At 41.8% G+C, this 13,611-nt stretch overlaps 1 protein-coding gene across 1 annotated transcript in view; it reads right to left on the bottom strand.

Annotated features, from left to right (window-relative positions):
- Positions 1 to 13,611, bottom strand: part of FAM135A (family with sequence similarity 135 member A) — a 289,052-nt gene that overhangs the window by 232,502 nt on the left and 42,939 nt on the right. Inside the window, 1 exon segment of the mRNA XM_030199007.1 lies at positions 10,184 to 10,273. The gene's annotated coding sequence lies outside the window, so the exon portion shown is untranslated.

Here is a 13,611-nt window from a genome sequence, read left to right as displayed (position 1 = left end):
AAACTGAGCGGGAACGGTCGCACACGGGCGGGAAGACGGCCGCGCATGCGCGGTGGGCATGCCCTGCGTGCGGGACCGCCCGCAAAGTTTTTTTTCCGGTTGGTGGGGGCTGCCGTGGACGTCAACCCAGTCGTGAGAACAAGCAACCTGCTTGTCCTCGGAGAATTTATTTTATTTCATTTATATCCCACATTATCCCAATAGACCAGGTTCAATGTGGCTAACAACTTATTGCAATTAACACTACAAAAAGCGATGCAGGATAGTATACATTAAATAGTAATAAAAGTAAAGGAGGACCGAGTATTACAATATGTAATATGAAAATGAATACTGGACACAAAAAGGTAAGAGTTTGTAGTCATCCATGAATAACAATTAGAATGGAACTGAGAAATTGGAATAATTGTACAATTAGGGGTTTAAATTAATTATGATCAACCGTGAGAAACTGCTTAAACAGAGGCTGTAAGGTATTTAAGACATGACAAAAGGATCGCCACACTGGGACAGACCAAAGGTCCATCTAGCCCAGCACCCTGTGTCCGACAGTGGCCAATCCAGGTCACAATCACCCGACAAGATCCACGTAGCAAAACATTTTGTACTGCTTGTCCCAGGAATAGTGGACTTTTCCCTACGTCCGTTTAATAACTTTCTATGGCCTTTTCCTTCAGGAAGCAGTCCAAACCTTTCTTAAACTCTGCTAAGCTAACCACCTTAACCACATTCTCCGGCAACGAATTCCAGAGTCGAATTACGCGCGGAGTAAAGAAAATTTTTCTCTTGTTTTAAACTTACTGCACTCCAGCTTCATCGCATTCCCCCTTGTCCTAGTATTTTTGGAAAGCGTAAACAGACGCTCAATATCTATCTTTTCCACTCCACTCATTATTTTATATACCTCTATCAAATCACCCCTCAGCCGCCTTTTCTCCAAGCTGAAGAGCCCCAGCCTCTTTTGCCTTTCCTCATAGGAAAGTCGTCCCATCCCCTTAATCATCTTTGTCGCCCTTCTCTGCACCTTTTCTAATTCCACTATATCTTTTTAAGGTGCGGCGACCAGAATTGAACACAATACTCTAGGTGCGGTCGCACCACGGACTGATACAGTGGCATTATAACGTCCTCATTTTTATTTTCCATCCCTTTCCTAATAATACCTAACATTCTATTTGCTTTCTTAGCCGCAGCAACATACTGAGCAGAAGATTTCAACGTACCATCAATGATGACTCCCAGGTCCCTTTCTCATTCCGTGACTCCTAACACTTAACCTTGAATGACGTAGCTATAGTTTGGGTACTTGCTCACATTGAACGTCATCTGCCATTTAGATGCCCAGTCTCCTAGTCTCGCAATATCTTCTTGCAACTTTTCACAATCTTCCTGCGATTTGACGACCTTAAACAACTTTGTGTCATCAGCAAATCTGATAACCTCACTAGATACCCCCACCTCCAGGTCATTTATGAAAATGTTAAAAAGCAACGGTCCCAGCACAGATCCCTGAGGGACCCCACTAACTACCCTTCTCCATTGAGAATACTGACCATTTAACCCTACTCTCTGTTTCCTATCTTTCAACCAGTTTTTAATCCATAACAATACACTATCACCGATCCCATGACTCTCCAATTTCCTCTGGAGTCTTTCATGAGGTACTTTGTCAAACGGTTTCTGAAAATCCAGATACACAATATCCACCAGCTCACCTTTGTCGACATGTTTGTTTACCCCTTCAAAGAAATGCAGTAGATTGGTGAGGCAAGACTTCCCTTCACTAAATCCATGCTGACTTTGTCTCATCAGTCCACGCTTTAGAATGTGCTCTGTTATTTTGTTCTTAATGATAGTCTCTATCATTTTGCCCGGTACAGACGTCAGACTCACCGGCCTATTAATTCCCCGGATCTCCCCTGGAACCTTTCTTAAAAATCGGCATTACATTAGCGACCCTCCACTCTTCCGGTACCACGCTCGATTTTAAGGATAAATTACATATCAACAACAGTAGCTCCGCAAGCTCATTTTTTAGTTCCATCAGTACACTGGGATGAATGCCATCTGGCCCAGGAGATTTGCTACTCTTTAGTTTGCGGAACTGCCCCATTACATCCTCCAAGTTTACAGAGATTTCATTACATTTCTCCGACTCGTCAGCCTCGAATACCCTGTCAGGCACCGGTATCCCAACCAAATCTTCCTCGGTGAAGACCCAGGCAAAGAACTCATTTAATCTTTCCGCAAATTTCTTTATCTTCCCTGAGTGCCCCTTTTCCTCCTGGTCATCCAGTGGCCCAACTGATTCTTTTGCCGGTTTTCTGCTTTTTATATACCTGAAAAAATTTTTACTATGTGTTTTTGCCTCCACCACTATCTTGCTTTCAAAGTCCTTCTTAGCCTTTCTTATCAGCGCTTTGCACATGATTTGACATTCCTTATGCCACTTTTTATTATCTTCACTCGGTTCTTTCTTCCATTTTCTGAAGGATTCTCTTTTTGTTCCAATAGCCTCCTTCACCTCTCTTTTTAACCACACCGGTTGTCGTTTGGTTTTCTGCCCTCTTTTACTGATACATGGAATATATTTGGCCTGGGCCTCCAGGACGGTGTTTTTGAATAGCATCCACACCTGTTGTAGGTTTTTTACCTTATCCTTCGCTCCTCTAAGTTCTTTTTTTTTTAATGAAATTTTTCAAATAGATACAAGCATATCAAACTTGTTCAGAAAGTTGGTTAATTATGATTTAACAACATAGGAAATTATAATCATATTTAGTATTTAGTCCACATTGGGGAGTTCAAAATAAACATTATGTTGAAGAGTAAAGAACATATGCGTAAAAAAAAAAAAAAAAGAGTAAGCGGGCGTGTGCTTGATCCTATACATACTAATTCAAGCATTATTAATTATTGGAGCTTCTACTCCAACTACCCTTCTAGTTGTAATAAATGACTCAAGTTGGGAAGGATCATAAAATACAAATTTCTCAGAGTGATAGTTAACTAGACATTTGCACGGAAATTTAAGAAAAAAGGTTGCTCCCAATTGAATCATTTCTTGTTTCTTTTGTAGGAATCTTTTTCGACGTGCTTGCGTCTCCCTCGATACATCTGGATAAACCAAATTTTTTAATCCCTTAAAGAGTTTTTCTCCATTTTTGTAGAACAATTTAATATCCAAACTTTATCGGGCGATAAAGCCACTGTCGCTACCAAAGTAGCTGGTACAATTTGTTCAGTATCTGAGGTTTCTAATAGAACCGTTACATAAGGGTTGATTTCCTTCTAGTTGTTGATTTCTGGGAGGGAGGTAATAAACTTGAGCAAACGGAGGTATATTCTCCTCCTCTATCTGAAGAATTTCCTTGAAGTATGTTTTTAACATCTCTCTTGGAGCAATAATAAGTAAGGAAAATTTGTAAATCGTAAAATTATTGCTTCTAGAATAATTCTCCAATATTTCCGATTTTCTTCTTAAATTAATTAAGTCTTTAAGCATAGTATTTTGTACTTCTTGAACTTGTTGAATATTTTTTTGCTTGCTTTTCGGCTTGTATATTGAATAGTTTAACTTTCTCTTCTACCCGGTCAACATCCAATTTTATCTTCTAAATCTGAAGGATTAGCGCTTTTCCCAAATCAACTATCAATGTCCAAAGACTATCTAGTGTCACTTCAGGAGGTTTAGATGTTTGTAAAGATGCAAATGAGATAGCTCCTACCTCTGATTGTTGTGCAGAAATACCTGCCAAACTTGAGACATTTTCTTCCACCATCGCTGTTTAGCTCCCACGTGACCTAATCTCGCCTCTTCTCTTCCTACTTCTGTAACCACTCTCGGACTCAGGTTTGGAGACGCCAACTTTGGCGAGCTAGTTCCACATGGATGCGATGGGGGGGGGAGGTGCTCGATCGTCAGGGCTTAACGAAACTTCCAGCCCAGGACTTTCTTGCAGGTCTTCAACTGCCGCGGAGCTCGTCTGCGGGCCGCTCACTGACGCACTAGGATCCGCAGCCCTCTGAAAAAAGTATCAATCGGGCCACTTAGAGTTGGGTTATTCAGCTGCTGAGAGGCTGGGGCTGCAGCTTTTCTCCTTCTCTTAGGCATTGCTTCAAGTAAAGGTAAATTTTGCAGGAACTCTCTAAGTTCTTTTTTTACCATCCTCCTCATTTTATTTGGAATATCAAATAATTAGGTTACCATCTGGTGAGTTTTGAGAAGGAATTCCAGCATCTGATACAGAAATAAGGGAATCCTGACAAGTAGATTGACCTGTAGATCACATTTTTGCAACTGGGATAATGGAAGGTTAGATAGATAATCTCTTGAAACAGGGAAAGCACTGTGAAGGGGGGAGATCAATTAAAGGTTGCAAATAATCAGGGGTTAAGCCACAGAGTTTTGAAAACAAATGTACATAGTTTGAATGCTATTCTGGCTTTGACTGGGAGCCAGTGTAACTTTATTAGCAAAGGGGCTGCACTTTCGAATCTCATAGCCTTGTAGACTAATCTGGCTGTTGTATTTTGAGCTGTCTGCAGTTTTTTCAAGGAAGATTCCTACAGTCGGCATAAAGTATGATAATACTAATGTTTGTAATAAGGTTCTAAACATATCATTAGGGAAGAGATGCCCAACTCTTTTTAGTTTCCACATTGCTTTAAAAGTTTTTGTGATGACTGCTTGGACTCGGACTTTGAATAACAAGTAAGAATCAATTATTATACCAAGTATCTTTAGTTGGGACTCTAATGGACAAGTTATATTATTAATTGTGAAGTTTTGACAACTGAAGTTTTGCCTCAATTCCATGGTGGTGGAATCCGCTCTCAAGAGAGCCAGGAATTCTAGAGACTATGCCTCAGCGTCCCTAGGCAGAGAAGCTAGGACTTTGGACTCTTTAGGGAGGAAGATGTTCCAGGCCTCAATGCTTGTATCCTGTACACAGTCTTAACAGCTCTTCACGAGCGTGTACTTGCAGGACTCTGTTCGACATGGTGGACTCTCTCCCATTGGAGCAGGCGAAGTCAGTGCGCCAGCTGGCCAAGCAGCAGAACGCATGTCGAAAGCTCTTGGCCAGGGGCGCCTATGACACCTTCGACGTGGCTTCCAGGATCTCTGCTCAAAATATAGCAATGCGCATTCTTGCATGGCTACGTGTTTCTGACTTGGAAGTCAGTTCAGCAGAGGTTGGCGGATGCCCTATGCCGGGGTAAACTTTTTGGCGAGAAGGTTAAGGAGGTTGTTGACCAAAAAGCACACTGATACCATCTCTTCTCTCTCTCCTGCCAGGCGCCTTGTGCATCAGCCTCCAGGTCTTTTGGCAAGTCGAAGAGGGGTGCCTACTACTCACAGAGACTTAGATACGCTACTCTTTCTCAGCAGCCTGCTCAGGCTCAACCCCAGTGCGCTCATTCTTGTCAACAGAATGTGCCTAAGGCTCCTGCTGGTCTCCAATCTAAGCAAGGGACAAGCTTTTGACTGGCTCCAGCAGAACATAGCCGATGTCAAAGTGTCCGTGCCAGACAACTTGCCAGTTGGGGGGGGGGGGGGGGGGGAGGATGAAGTTTATCCAGGAAAGGTGGGACTCGGAACGTACAAGTCAGCTCAGCACCGGCCTTAGTTGATACAGCCAGAGTTGCTATCTAAGCACCACCTGACATGCAAACACATATGCAACCCTTTATGTTTTGCTTTTTATGCCATTCAAATTTCTAATTAGAGATACTCTGTGTTCATTCCACACCTTTTAGGATTCTGCCTCAGTTTTTTTCTCAACCACCTTGTAGGAGTATTTTCCTACTCTCTCATCTTTGCTGGTCTGAGGCCTGCTAAGCCTGAACCATCTTTTATCAACTAATATGGATTCTACAGCCTGTGCCCTGAAGATCTGAAACCATCAGAAAACCAGCTTTCAGGAAAATTACTGCTTGGCATACCCATGACGACATCATCCAAGGACACGTTGTTTACTACAAATTAGCCTATCTCCTGGGAAAGTGGAGGAGCTTACTTCACAGAGACAATGGCTCCATAAGTATATGTGAGCAAGAGGGAGTTTGCAACCATCAGACTTGTGACTGATAAGAGTTTCTTTGCTAATAACAAGGCCTCTCTTCATAACCATGAACTCTGCTGGACAGAAGTAAAGAATTTGTGATTGGTCCATTGGTATCACCTGAGCAAGAGGGATGCCAAACTTGGACTGAAAAGGAAGGAAGAAGGAGAGAAGAACAGAAGACTTGTTGGTGGATAGACCACTCGGAGGTGCAAGACTGATTTTCCTAAATACACCAGTAAACTGAATTCCTTGTGATAAAAGCTAACAAGGTCAGTTCCGCTGCAGGACTGAGACCTTACCCAAAAGACTGTATAAATCAGTACACAGAGTAAAGAAATTGGATTTTATACCTGGACTGGGATAGACTTGCAGAGAATTCTGCTAGAGTCTCAACTGAAGAATCCGATTCTTCAACCCACTGGAAGTGTGCAATACAGATGTCACATTTGTGACTATATTCCCTGTTGGACTTGCTTTGGGGTTCCTCCAGCCAAGCCAAGTCTGTTTGTAAATCCTGAAGTCTGTGTGAAAATCCTGAAATCCGTTCCAGTCCATTCCAGGATCCTGTTCCAGCCAAGCCATGCTCTGCTGTTGTTGCTGCCAAGCCCCACCCTTACTGGTGACCTCATCTGTAGTGCCTTTATTAAGCACCTGGGAACTTCCAGGCTTTGCCTTTGCCACATAGGTTGTGTGATGAGTTTCTCGTCAGTGAGTGTTTGTTGCAGTGCTACCCTGTTACTTCTTATTCTGCCTTTGACCCTGCTTGGTTCCGGGAGTATTCTACTGTTGCTGCCTGCCTTTGACCCTGCTTGTTTCCTGGAGTATTCTACTGTTGCTGCCTGCCTTTGACCCTGCTTGTTTCCTGGAGTATTCTACTGTTGCTGCCTGCCTTTGTCCCTGTTTGTTTCCTGGGCTACTTGACTGTTTGCTGGCCACCTGCTGGACCCTGTAGTTCTGGTTTTCCCTTCTGTCCCATAGTCCTGCCAGCCACACCCAGGGGCTCAACCCCGGGGGAACAGTGGTCAAGCGCAGGTGAAGTCTAGCTGTTCCTGCCTTGCCTGTTCCAGCTTGCTCTGCCTCAGCTGCAGCTTCAGTCCGGCGGTTACAGTACTGTGGCGGAGCAGGTGGGGGGAAGAGGGGTAGGTGGTTGGGAAGCTAGGATAGGGGAGGGCAGACTTATACGGTCTGTACCAGAGCCGGTGATGGGAGACGGGACTGGTGGTTGGGAGGCGGGAAATACTGCTGGGCAGACTTATACGGTCTGTGCCCTGAAAAAGACAGGTACAAATTCAAGATATGAGTTTATCTTGGGCAGACTAGATGGACCATGCAGGTCTTTTTCTGCCGTCACCTACTATGTTAGTCCGTCTGTGTTCTGCCTTGTTTGGGTGGTTCTCCTGCTGCTGCCACTCCTCGGCAGTGGCCCAAGGGCTCACGAGTCCAGATATCTGCAAGAGTCTGACAACAGACTGCAAGATAAGAGGAAGCAGGATTTATTACCTATAGTTCAGGGTATAGTTAGTCTAAGGTTTTAGTCTATGTTCTGGTTTGTCTCAGGATTTGTGGTCAGTAGGATAAATATATCTCGGTGATAATCTATATTTTTGTAGTGCACAAATTTATATTTGTCATATTCTTATTTTTATATTTATAATAAATAATGTATTTTCATTTTGACATTCTCCTTTCATTGGCAGCCAGCCTGGCTGGAACCTAAGGGTCAAATAAGAGGTACTGACATATTCCTTTGCAAACGAATCCAGAATAATTGCTATTGTGTGATTATCTGATATAGAAGTACCTACAACTCCCTCGGGAGGGCATTCTAGGAATCACCCACCCTCTCTGTGAAAAAGAATTTTCTGACATTACTCCTGAGTCTACCACCTCCAACCTTAATTGATGTCCTCTAGTTTTACCATTTTCCCTTCTCTGGAAATTTTACTACTTTTCAAGTATTTAAACTGTCTGTATTATATCTCCCCTATCTCTCCTCTAGGGTATACATATTCAGGTCTTCCAGTTCTCATACGTCTTTTAGTGCAAGCACCATATCAATTTTGCTGCCTTCTTCTAGACCGCTTTAAGTCTTCTTTCATCTTTAGCGAGATATAGCCTCTAAACCTGAATACTGCAGGTGGGGCCTCACCAACAACTTGTACAGGGGCATCAACACCTCCTTTCTTCTGCTGATTACACCTCTCCCTATACAGCCTAGCATCTTTCTGGCTACAGCCATCGCCTTGTCACAATGTTTTTATGTTTTGTCACATTCAGATCCTCAGATACCATCACCCCAAGATCCCGCTCAGTCTGTGCATATCAGCCTCTCACCGCCTAACGCATACATCTCCCTTGAATTTCTACTCTAATTGCATCACTCTGCACTTCTTTACATTGAATTTTAAATTGCCAAACATTAGACTATTCTTCTAAATTTTGCAGATCTTTTTTCATGCTTTCCACTCCCTCTGGGGTGTCCGTTCTATTACAAATCTTTGTATCATCTGCAAAAGAGTAAACCTTACCTTCTAACCCTCTGGCAATGTCGCTTACAAATATACTGAACAGAATCGGCCCCAGCACCGATCCTTAAAGCACTCCATTGCTCACTGTTCCTTCCTCCGAGTGAATTCCGTTAGCCACCACCCTCTGGCATCTGTCTGTTAGACAGTTCGTAATCCAGTGCACCTCTTTGGGTCCTAACTTCAGCCTGTCAGGTTTATTCAAGAGCCTCCTATGAGGAACAGTGTCAAAATGTTTTGCAGAAATCTAAGTAGATTACATCTAGAGAACATCCTTGATCCAATTCTCTGGTCACCCAGTCAAAGAATTCAAATCAGATTCATTTGGCACAATTTACCTTTGGTAAAACCATGTGGTCTCGGATCTTGTAACATATTGGATTCTAGAAAATTTACTACCCTTTCCTTCAGCATCGCTTCCATTACTTTTCCAATAACTGAAGGGAGGTTTACCAGCCTATTTCCAGCTTCTTCTCCATCACCACTTTTGTGACGAGGGACCACATCCGCTCTTCTCCAATTCCACAGAACCACCCCATCTCTAAGGATTTATTAAACAAATCTTTAAGAGGACCCACGAGAACCTCTCTGAGCTCTCTCAATATCCTCGGATAGATCCCTACAATTTCAGATAGTCAAAATCAGGGAATTTGTACCAACAGAGCCTTGTGAAGAGCATGGGAATTTCTATACTCTAAAGCTAATAGAAGGAAAAAGGCTTTTTACATTCAAAGCAAAGTAGTAATAAAATGAGAAGAAATAGTCTGGTGGTTAAAGCAAAGGGCTGAGAACCAGGGTCCAAATCCCACTTCCTCTATCGATATTCCTTAAAACCTTAAACCTTAGGCAAATCAAGTTCTCTTTCATTGTTAAGGTAACTAATTAAATTGTAAATTCTTCAGGACCACGACTTGTACTTGAATACAACAATGTTAAGCTGCCTTAAAAATAGTCTATATGATTTAGAAAAGCAGACTAAAAAAATGAAATTCTTATTATAAAACAAAAACCATGCTGCCTTACTTCAGGTAAGAAGCAAGAACAGCAATGTTATTAGAAGACATGCTGAAATTATACTAATAAAATGCTAACCATAATTAATTGGGATTTATTAACCACCTTTATGAAGAGATTCACCCAAGGCGGTGTACATACAGTAGGTACAGTTTAACATCAAACTTACAAATTTTTTAACAGCATAACAGTAGTAAAATGAACTATATACACAGACAGAATGAAAGAGAAAAACTTGAAAACAGCAAATTGAAACCTAATAGGACTACCATGAAACAAGATCAAAAATATGCACATTTAGCAGCACTGAAATTCAAATAACAGAGATATAATACAATGTAAGCACAATAGTTATGGGATATCTAATAAGCACACAATTAGAACATTCAAACATTGCTATGATACTAATGCTTTTCTACAATACAGCTTCCCATATAGCTGAGGGACCAAATGCAAATATATAGATGGGGACAAGGTGAGTGGTACAGAGAGTTGGGATAAATAAATTTATATTATACAGTTTACAAATGCTGTAAAAAAAATGCATTACCAGCAACTAAAAAAAAAAATACCTACTTCTGATATGGTTTCCATTCTAATTCAGAGAATATCCCAACTTCCACTTGCAATTATCCATTATCACTGTCACAAGCACATTGTCAACACCTGAAGAAAACAGATATTGTATACTGTTAATATTTTATTCCTTATCTTTCCTTCCAAACACCCAAAGCAAAATGTACATACACAGATCAATGCTTGCTAATTATGGCTTACATCCTAACTTTCCTCAATTATTAACCAATGGTTTTAAAACTACTAGAGTGGGAAACAGCATGTGTAGAACCCATCTAACAACTACAGATTTAAAATACATAGCTCAGGCAGACCTATTGGCTCAGTGACAGCAGAACTGTATACTGATCTGCAGGAGACCTGGATTTGATTTCTAGGCCTGGCTCCTGCTCTTCTGAGCATCAGGACCATGGATGCTAAGACTACCACCCAAAGACTCGGTCATTACTCACAACTGTGTCGAGGACACACCTATGCTGAGGTCAAGAGGGAGATACAACCTGTCACTACGATAACTGGGAAACACAAGAGGAAGCAAGCAGACGAAAACTGGAGAAAGCTGAAGCTGGAACCTGGTATGGCATCATGAGTCCTTAAGTGACCGGGGAACCTAAAGGAGCAGTACACAACTGCTCAGTGACAACCATCAAACAGTCACTGAGATAGTAAATTTACCATACAATTGTCCGTTTTCATCAAGAATATTTGTGCAAGGTCATTAGGTGCCCTAAACTAACCATCAGCCTTGCATCCATTACAAGTAATTTCTGGCCCTTAGCTCCCCTCTCAGATTTTAGTAATTAACCTCAAAATCATAATCACCCCAAATTACCCCTCCTAGAATAATCTTGCATAAAAACAGTTAATTGGACATCATAATTTCAAACAGACATACAAGTGTAACAATAAACAAGGTAAACATTTTAAGAATAGTGCAGAAGGGCTGCCAAAATGTTCTTTCCTATGCATTAACTAGAAGAACATTCTAGGCCTCTGCTCCAGAAAGATGACAATCAACTAAATAGCAGATGGTCTAGTCTGAATTTGGCTCAAGAGCATTTGAACTTAAGCTTTTGGAGGAAGTATAAATAGGTTCAAGGGAGGAGCTTTGTTACTTCTTCTTCCTTCAGAAGGAATCCACAAAGAGAACACAGAGAAGCAGTAAGCGGAGACCCACCAGAGCCATAGCTCCCTGATCTAGGAGTTAAAGGAAAAAAGTAGGCATAAAGAGCTTGACCCTCAGCTGTCCCCTGTTGCATGTTAAGGAAGGGAGAGAATGATATTAAGGTTGTATTTGAAAATAATGGTCACCCATTTATAGAGAGGAATATTATTTATTTGTTTGTTGCATTTGTATCCCACATTTTCCCACCTATTTGCAGGCTCAATGTGGCTTACATAGTACCGTTAGGCATTTGCCCAGTCGGTTGATAACAAATACAAGGTTGTATAGTGATCGAATGAGGTATATGTGGAGGGTCGGAAGGGATGAAGGTTGTGTGTTGTCCAGTGCGATCATTAGGCATGCTGTGCTTTGGGTGAAGAGGTTTACGTAGGGTCGTTGGGCAGGCTTTTTTGAAGAGGTTGGTTTTTAGCGATTTCCTGAAGTTCAGGTGGTCATGGATGGTTTTCACAGCTTTTGGGAGGCCATTCCATAGTTGTGTGCTTATGTAGGAGAAGCCTGATGCGTAGGTTGTTTTGTATTTCAGTCCTTTGCAATTTGGGTAGTGTAGGTTTAGGTATGATCTTGCAGACCCGACTCTGTTTCTTGTTGGTAGATCTATGAGGTCTGACATGTATCCTGGTACTATGCCATATATGATTTTGTGGACTAGAGTGCAGATTTTGAAGATGATCCGTTCTTTGATTGGGAGTCCGTGCAATTTTTCTCGAAGGGGTTTGGCACATTCAAAGCGTGTTTTGCTGAATATCAACCCAAGTACATAAGTATTGCCATACTGGGAAAGACCAAAGGTCCATCGAGCCCAGCATCCTGTTTCCAACAGTGGCAAATCCAGGTCACAAATACCCGGCAAGATCCCAAAATTGTACAAAACATTTTATACTGCTTATCCCAGAAATAGTGGATTTTCCCCAAGTCCATTTAACAACGGTCTATGGACTTTTACTTTAGGAAGCCATCCAAACCTTTTTTAAACTCCGCTAAGCTGACCGCCTTAACCACATTCTCTGGCAACGAATTCCAGAGTTTAATTACATATTGAGTGAAGAAACATTTTCTCCGATTAGTTTTAAATTTACTACATTGTAGCTTCATCGCATGCCCCCTAGTCCTAGTATTTTTGGAAAGCGTGAACAGACGCTTCACATCTACCCATTCAACTCCACTCAACCTGGCTCCTGTATTTTGGACGGTCTGGAGTTTTTTTTTTGTTAGTTGTTCTTTGCATCCCGCGTACATTCCGTTACAGTAATCTGCATGACTTAGGACCATTGATTGTATTAGGTTTCGAAAGGTTTCCCTTGAGAAGGAAGGTTTTAGCCGTTTGAGCTTCCACATTGTATAGAACATTTTCTTTATTACATTGTTTACTTGGCTCTCGAGAGTGTGGTTGCGATCGAGTGTGACGCCGAGTATTTTCAAACTGTCTGAGGTAGGAAGGGTATGTCCTGGGGTATAGTTGTGGGTTTGTATTTGCTATGTTGAGAAGTGAGGATGAGGCAGTGTGTTTTTTCAGTGTTCAGTTTCAGTTGGAATGAGTTTGCCCAGGAGTCCATAATATTCAGGCCATCGTTGATTTTGTTGGTTATTTCTTTCAGGTCATGTCTGAAGGGGACGTAGATTATAACATCATCTGCGTAGATGAACGGATTGAGGCCTCGATTGGATAGGGACTGTGCCAGTGGAATCATCATCATGTTGAAGAGTATTGGCGATAGTGGTGATCCTTGGGGTACTCCATGTACTGCTTTCCACGGTGGTGACATGTTTGAGTTTGATTTTACTTGATAAGTTCTGGTGGTTAGAAAACCTTTAATCCAATTTTACTTGATCAGTTCTGGTGGTTAGAAAACCTTTAATCCAATTAAGTACGTTTCCTTCAATCCCAAAGTGGCTGAGTAGTCTTCGTAGTATATTGTGGTTTACCATGTCGAATGCGCTCGATATGTCAAACTGGAGGAGGAGTATGCTTTTACCTATGGCTATCTCCTGCTTGAATTTGGCCAGGTTAAATGCCGGCAATCTCTTCAGTTTATGCTTTGATTGTACTGTCTTGAATTAATGCTGTATATCTTGTAGAACATTCTTTCAATATTTGTTGAGGCCTTCCACTCACAGCTTTTTCATTGGAGGCCAGACTACATGAGAGGTTCCACAATGTAAGTCTTCACTGAGACTTTATACAAATAAATCCACAAAGAAGGCTCATAAGGCCATAGTACTGAGGTCCATCATGAATCTGCAT

Source organism: Microcaecilia unicolor, chromosome 3 (genome assembly GCF_901765095.1).
Source record: "Microcaecilia unicolor chromosome 3, aMicUni1.1, whole genome shotgun sequence".
NCBI classification, from domain to species: domain Eukaryota; kingdom Metazoa; phylum Chordata; class Amphibia; order Gymnophiona; family Siphonopidae; genus Microcaecilia; species Microcaecilia unicolor.
This window is presented reverse-complemented; position numbering and strand designations above follow the sequence as displayed.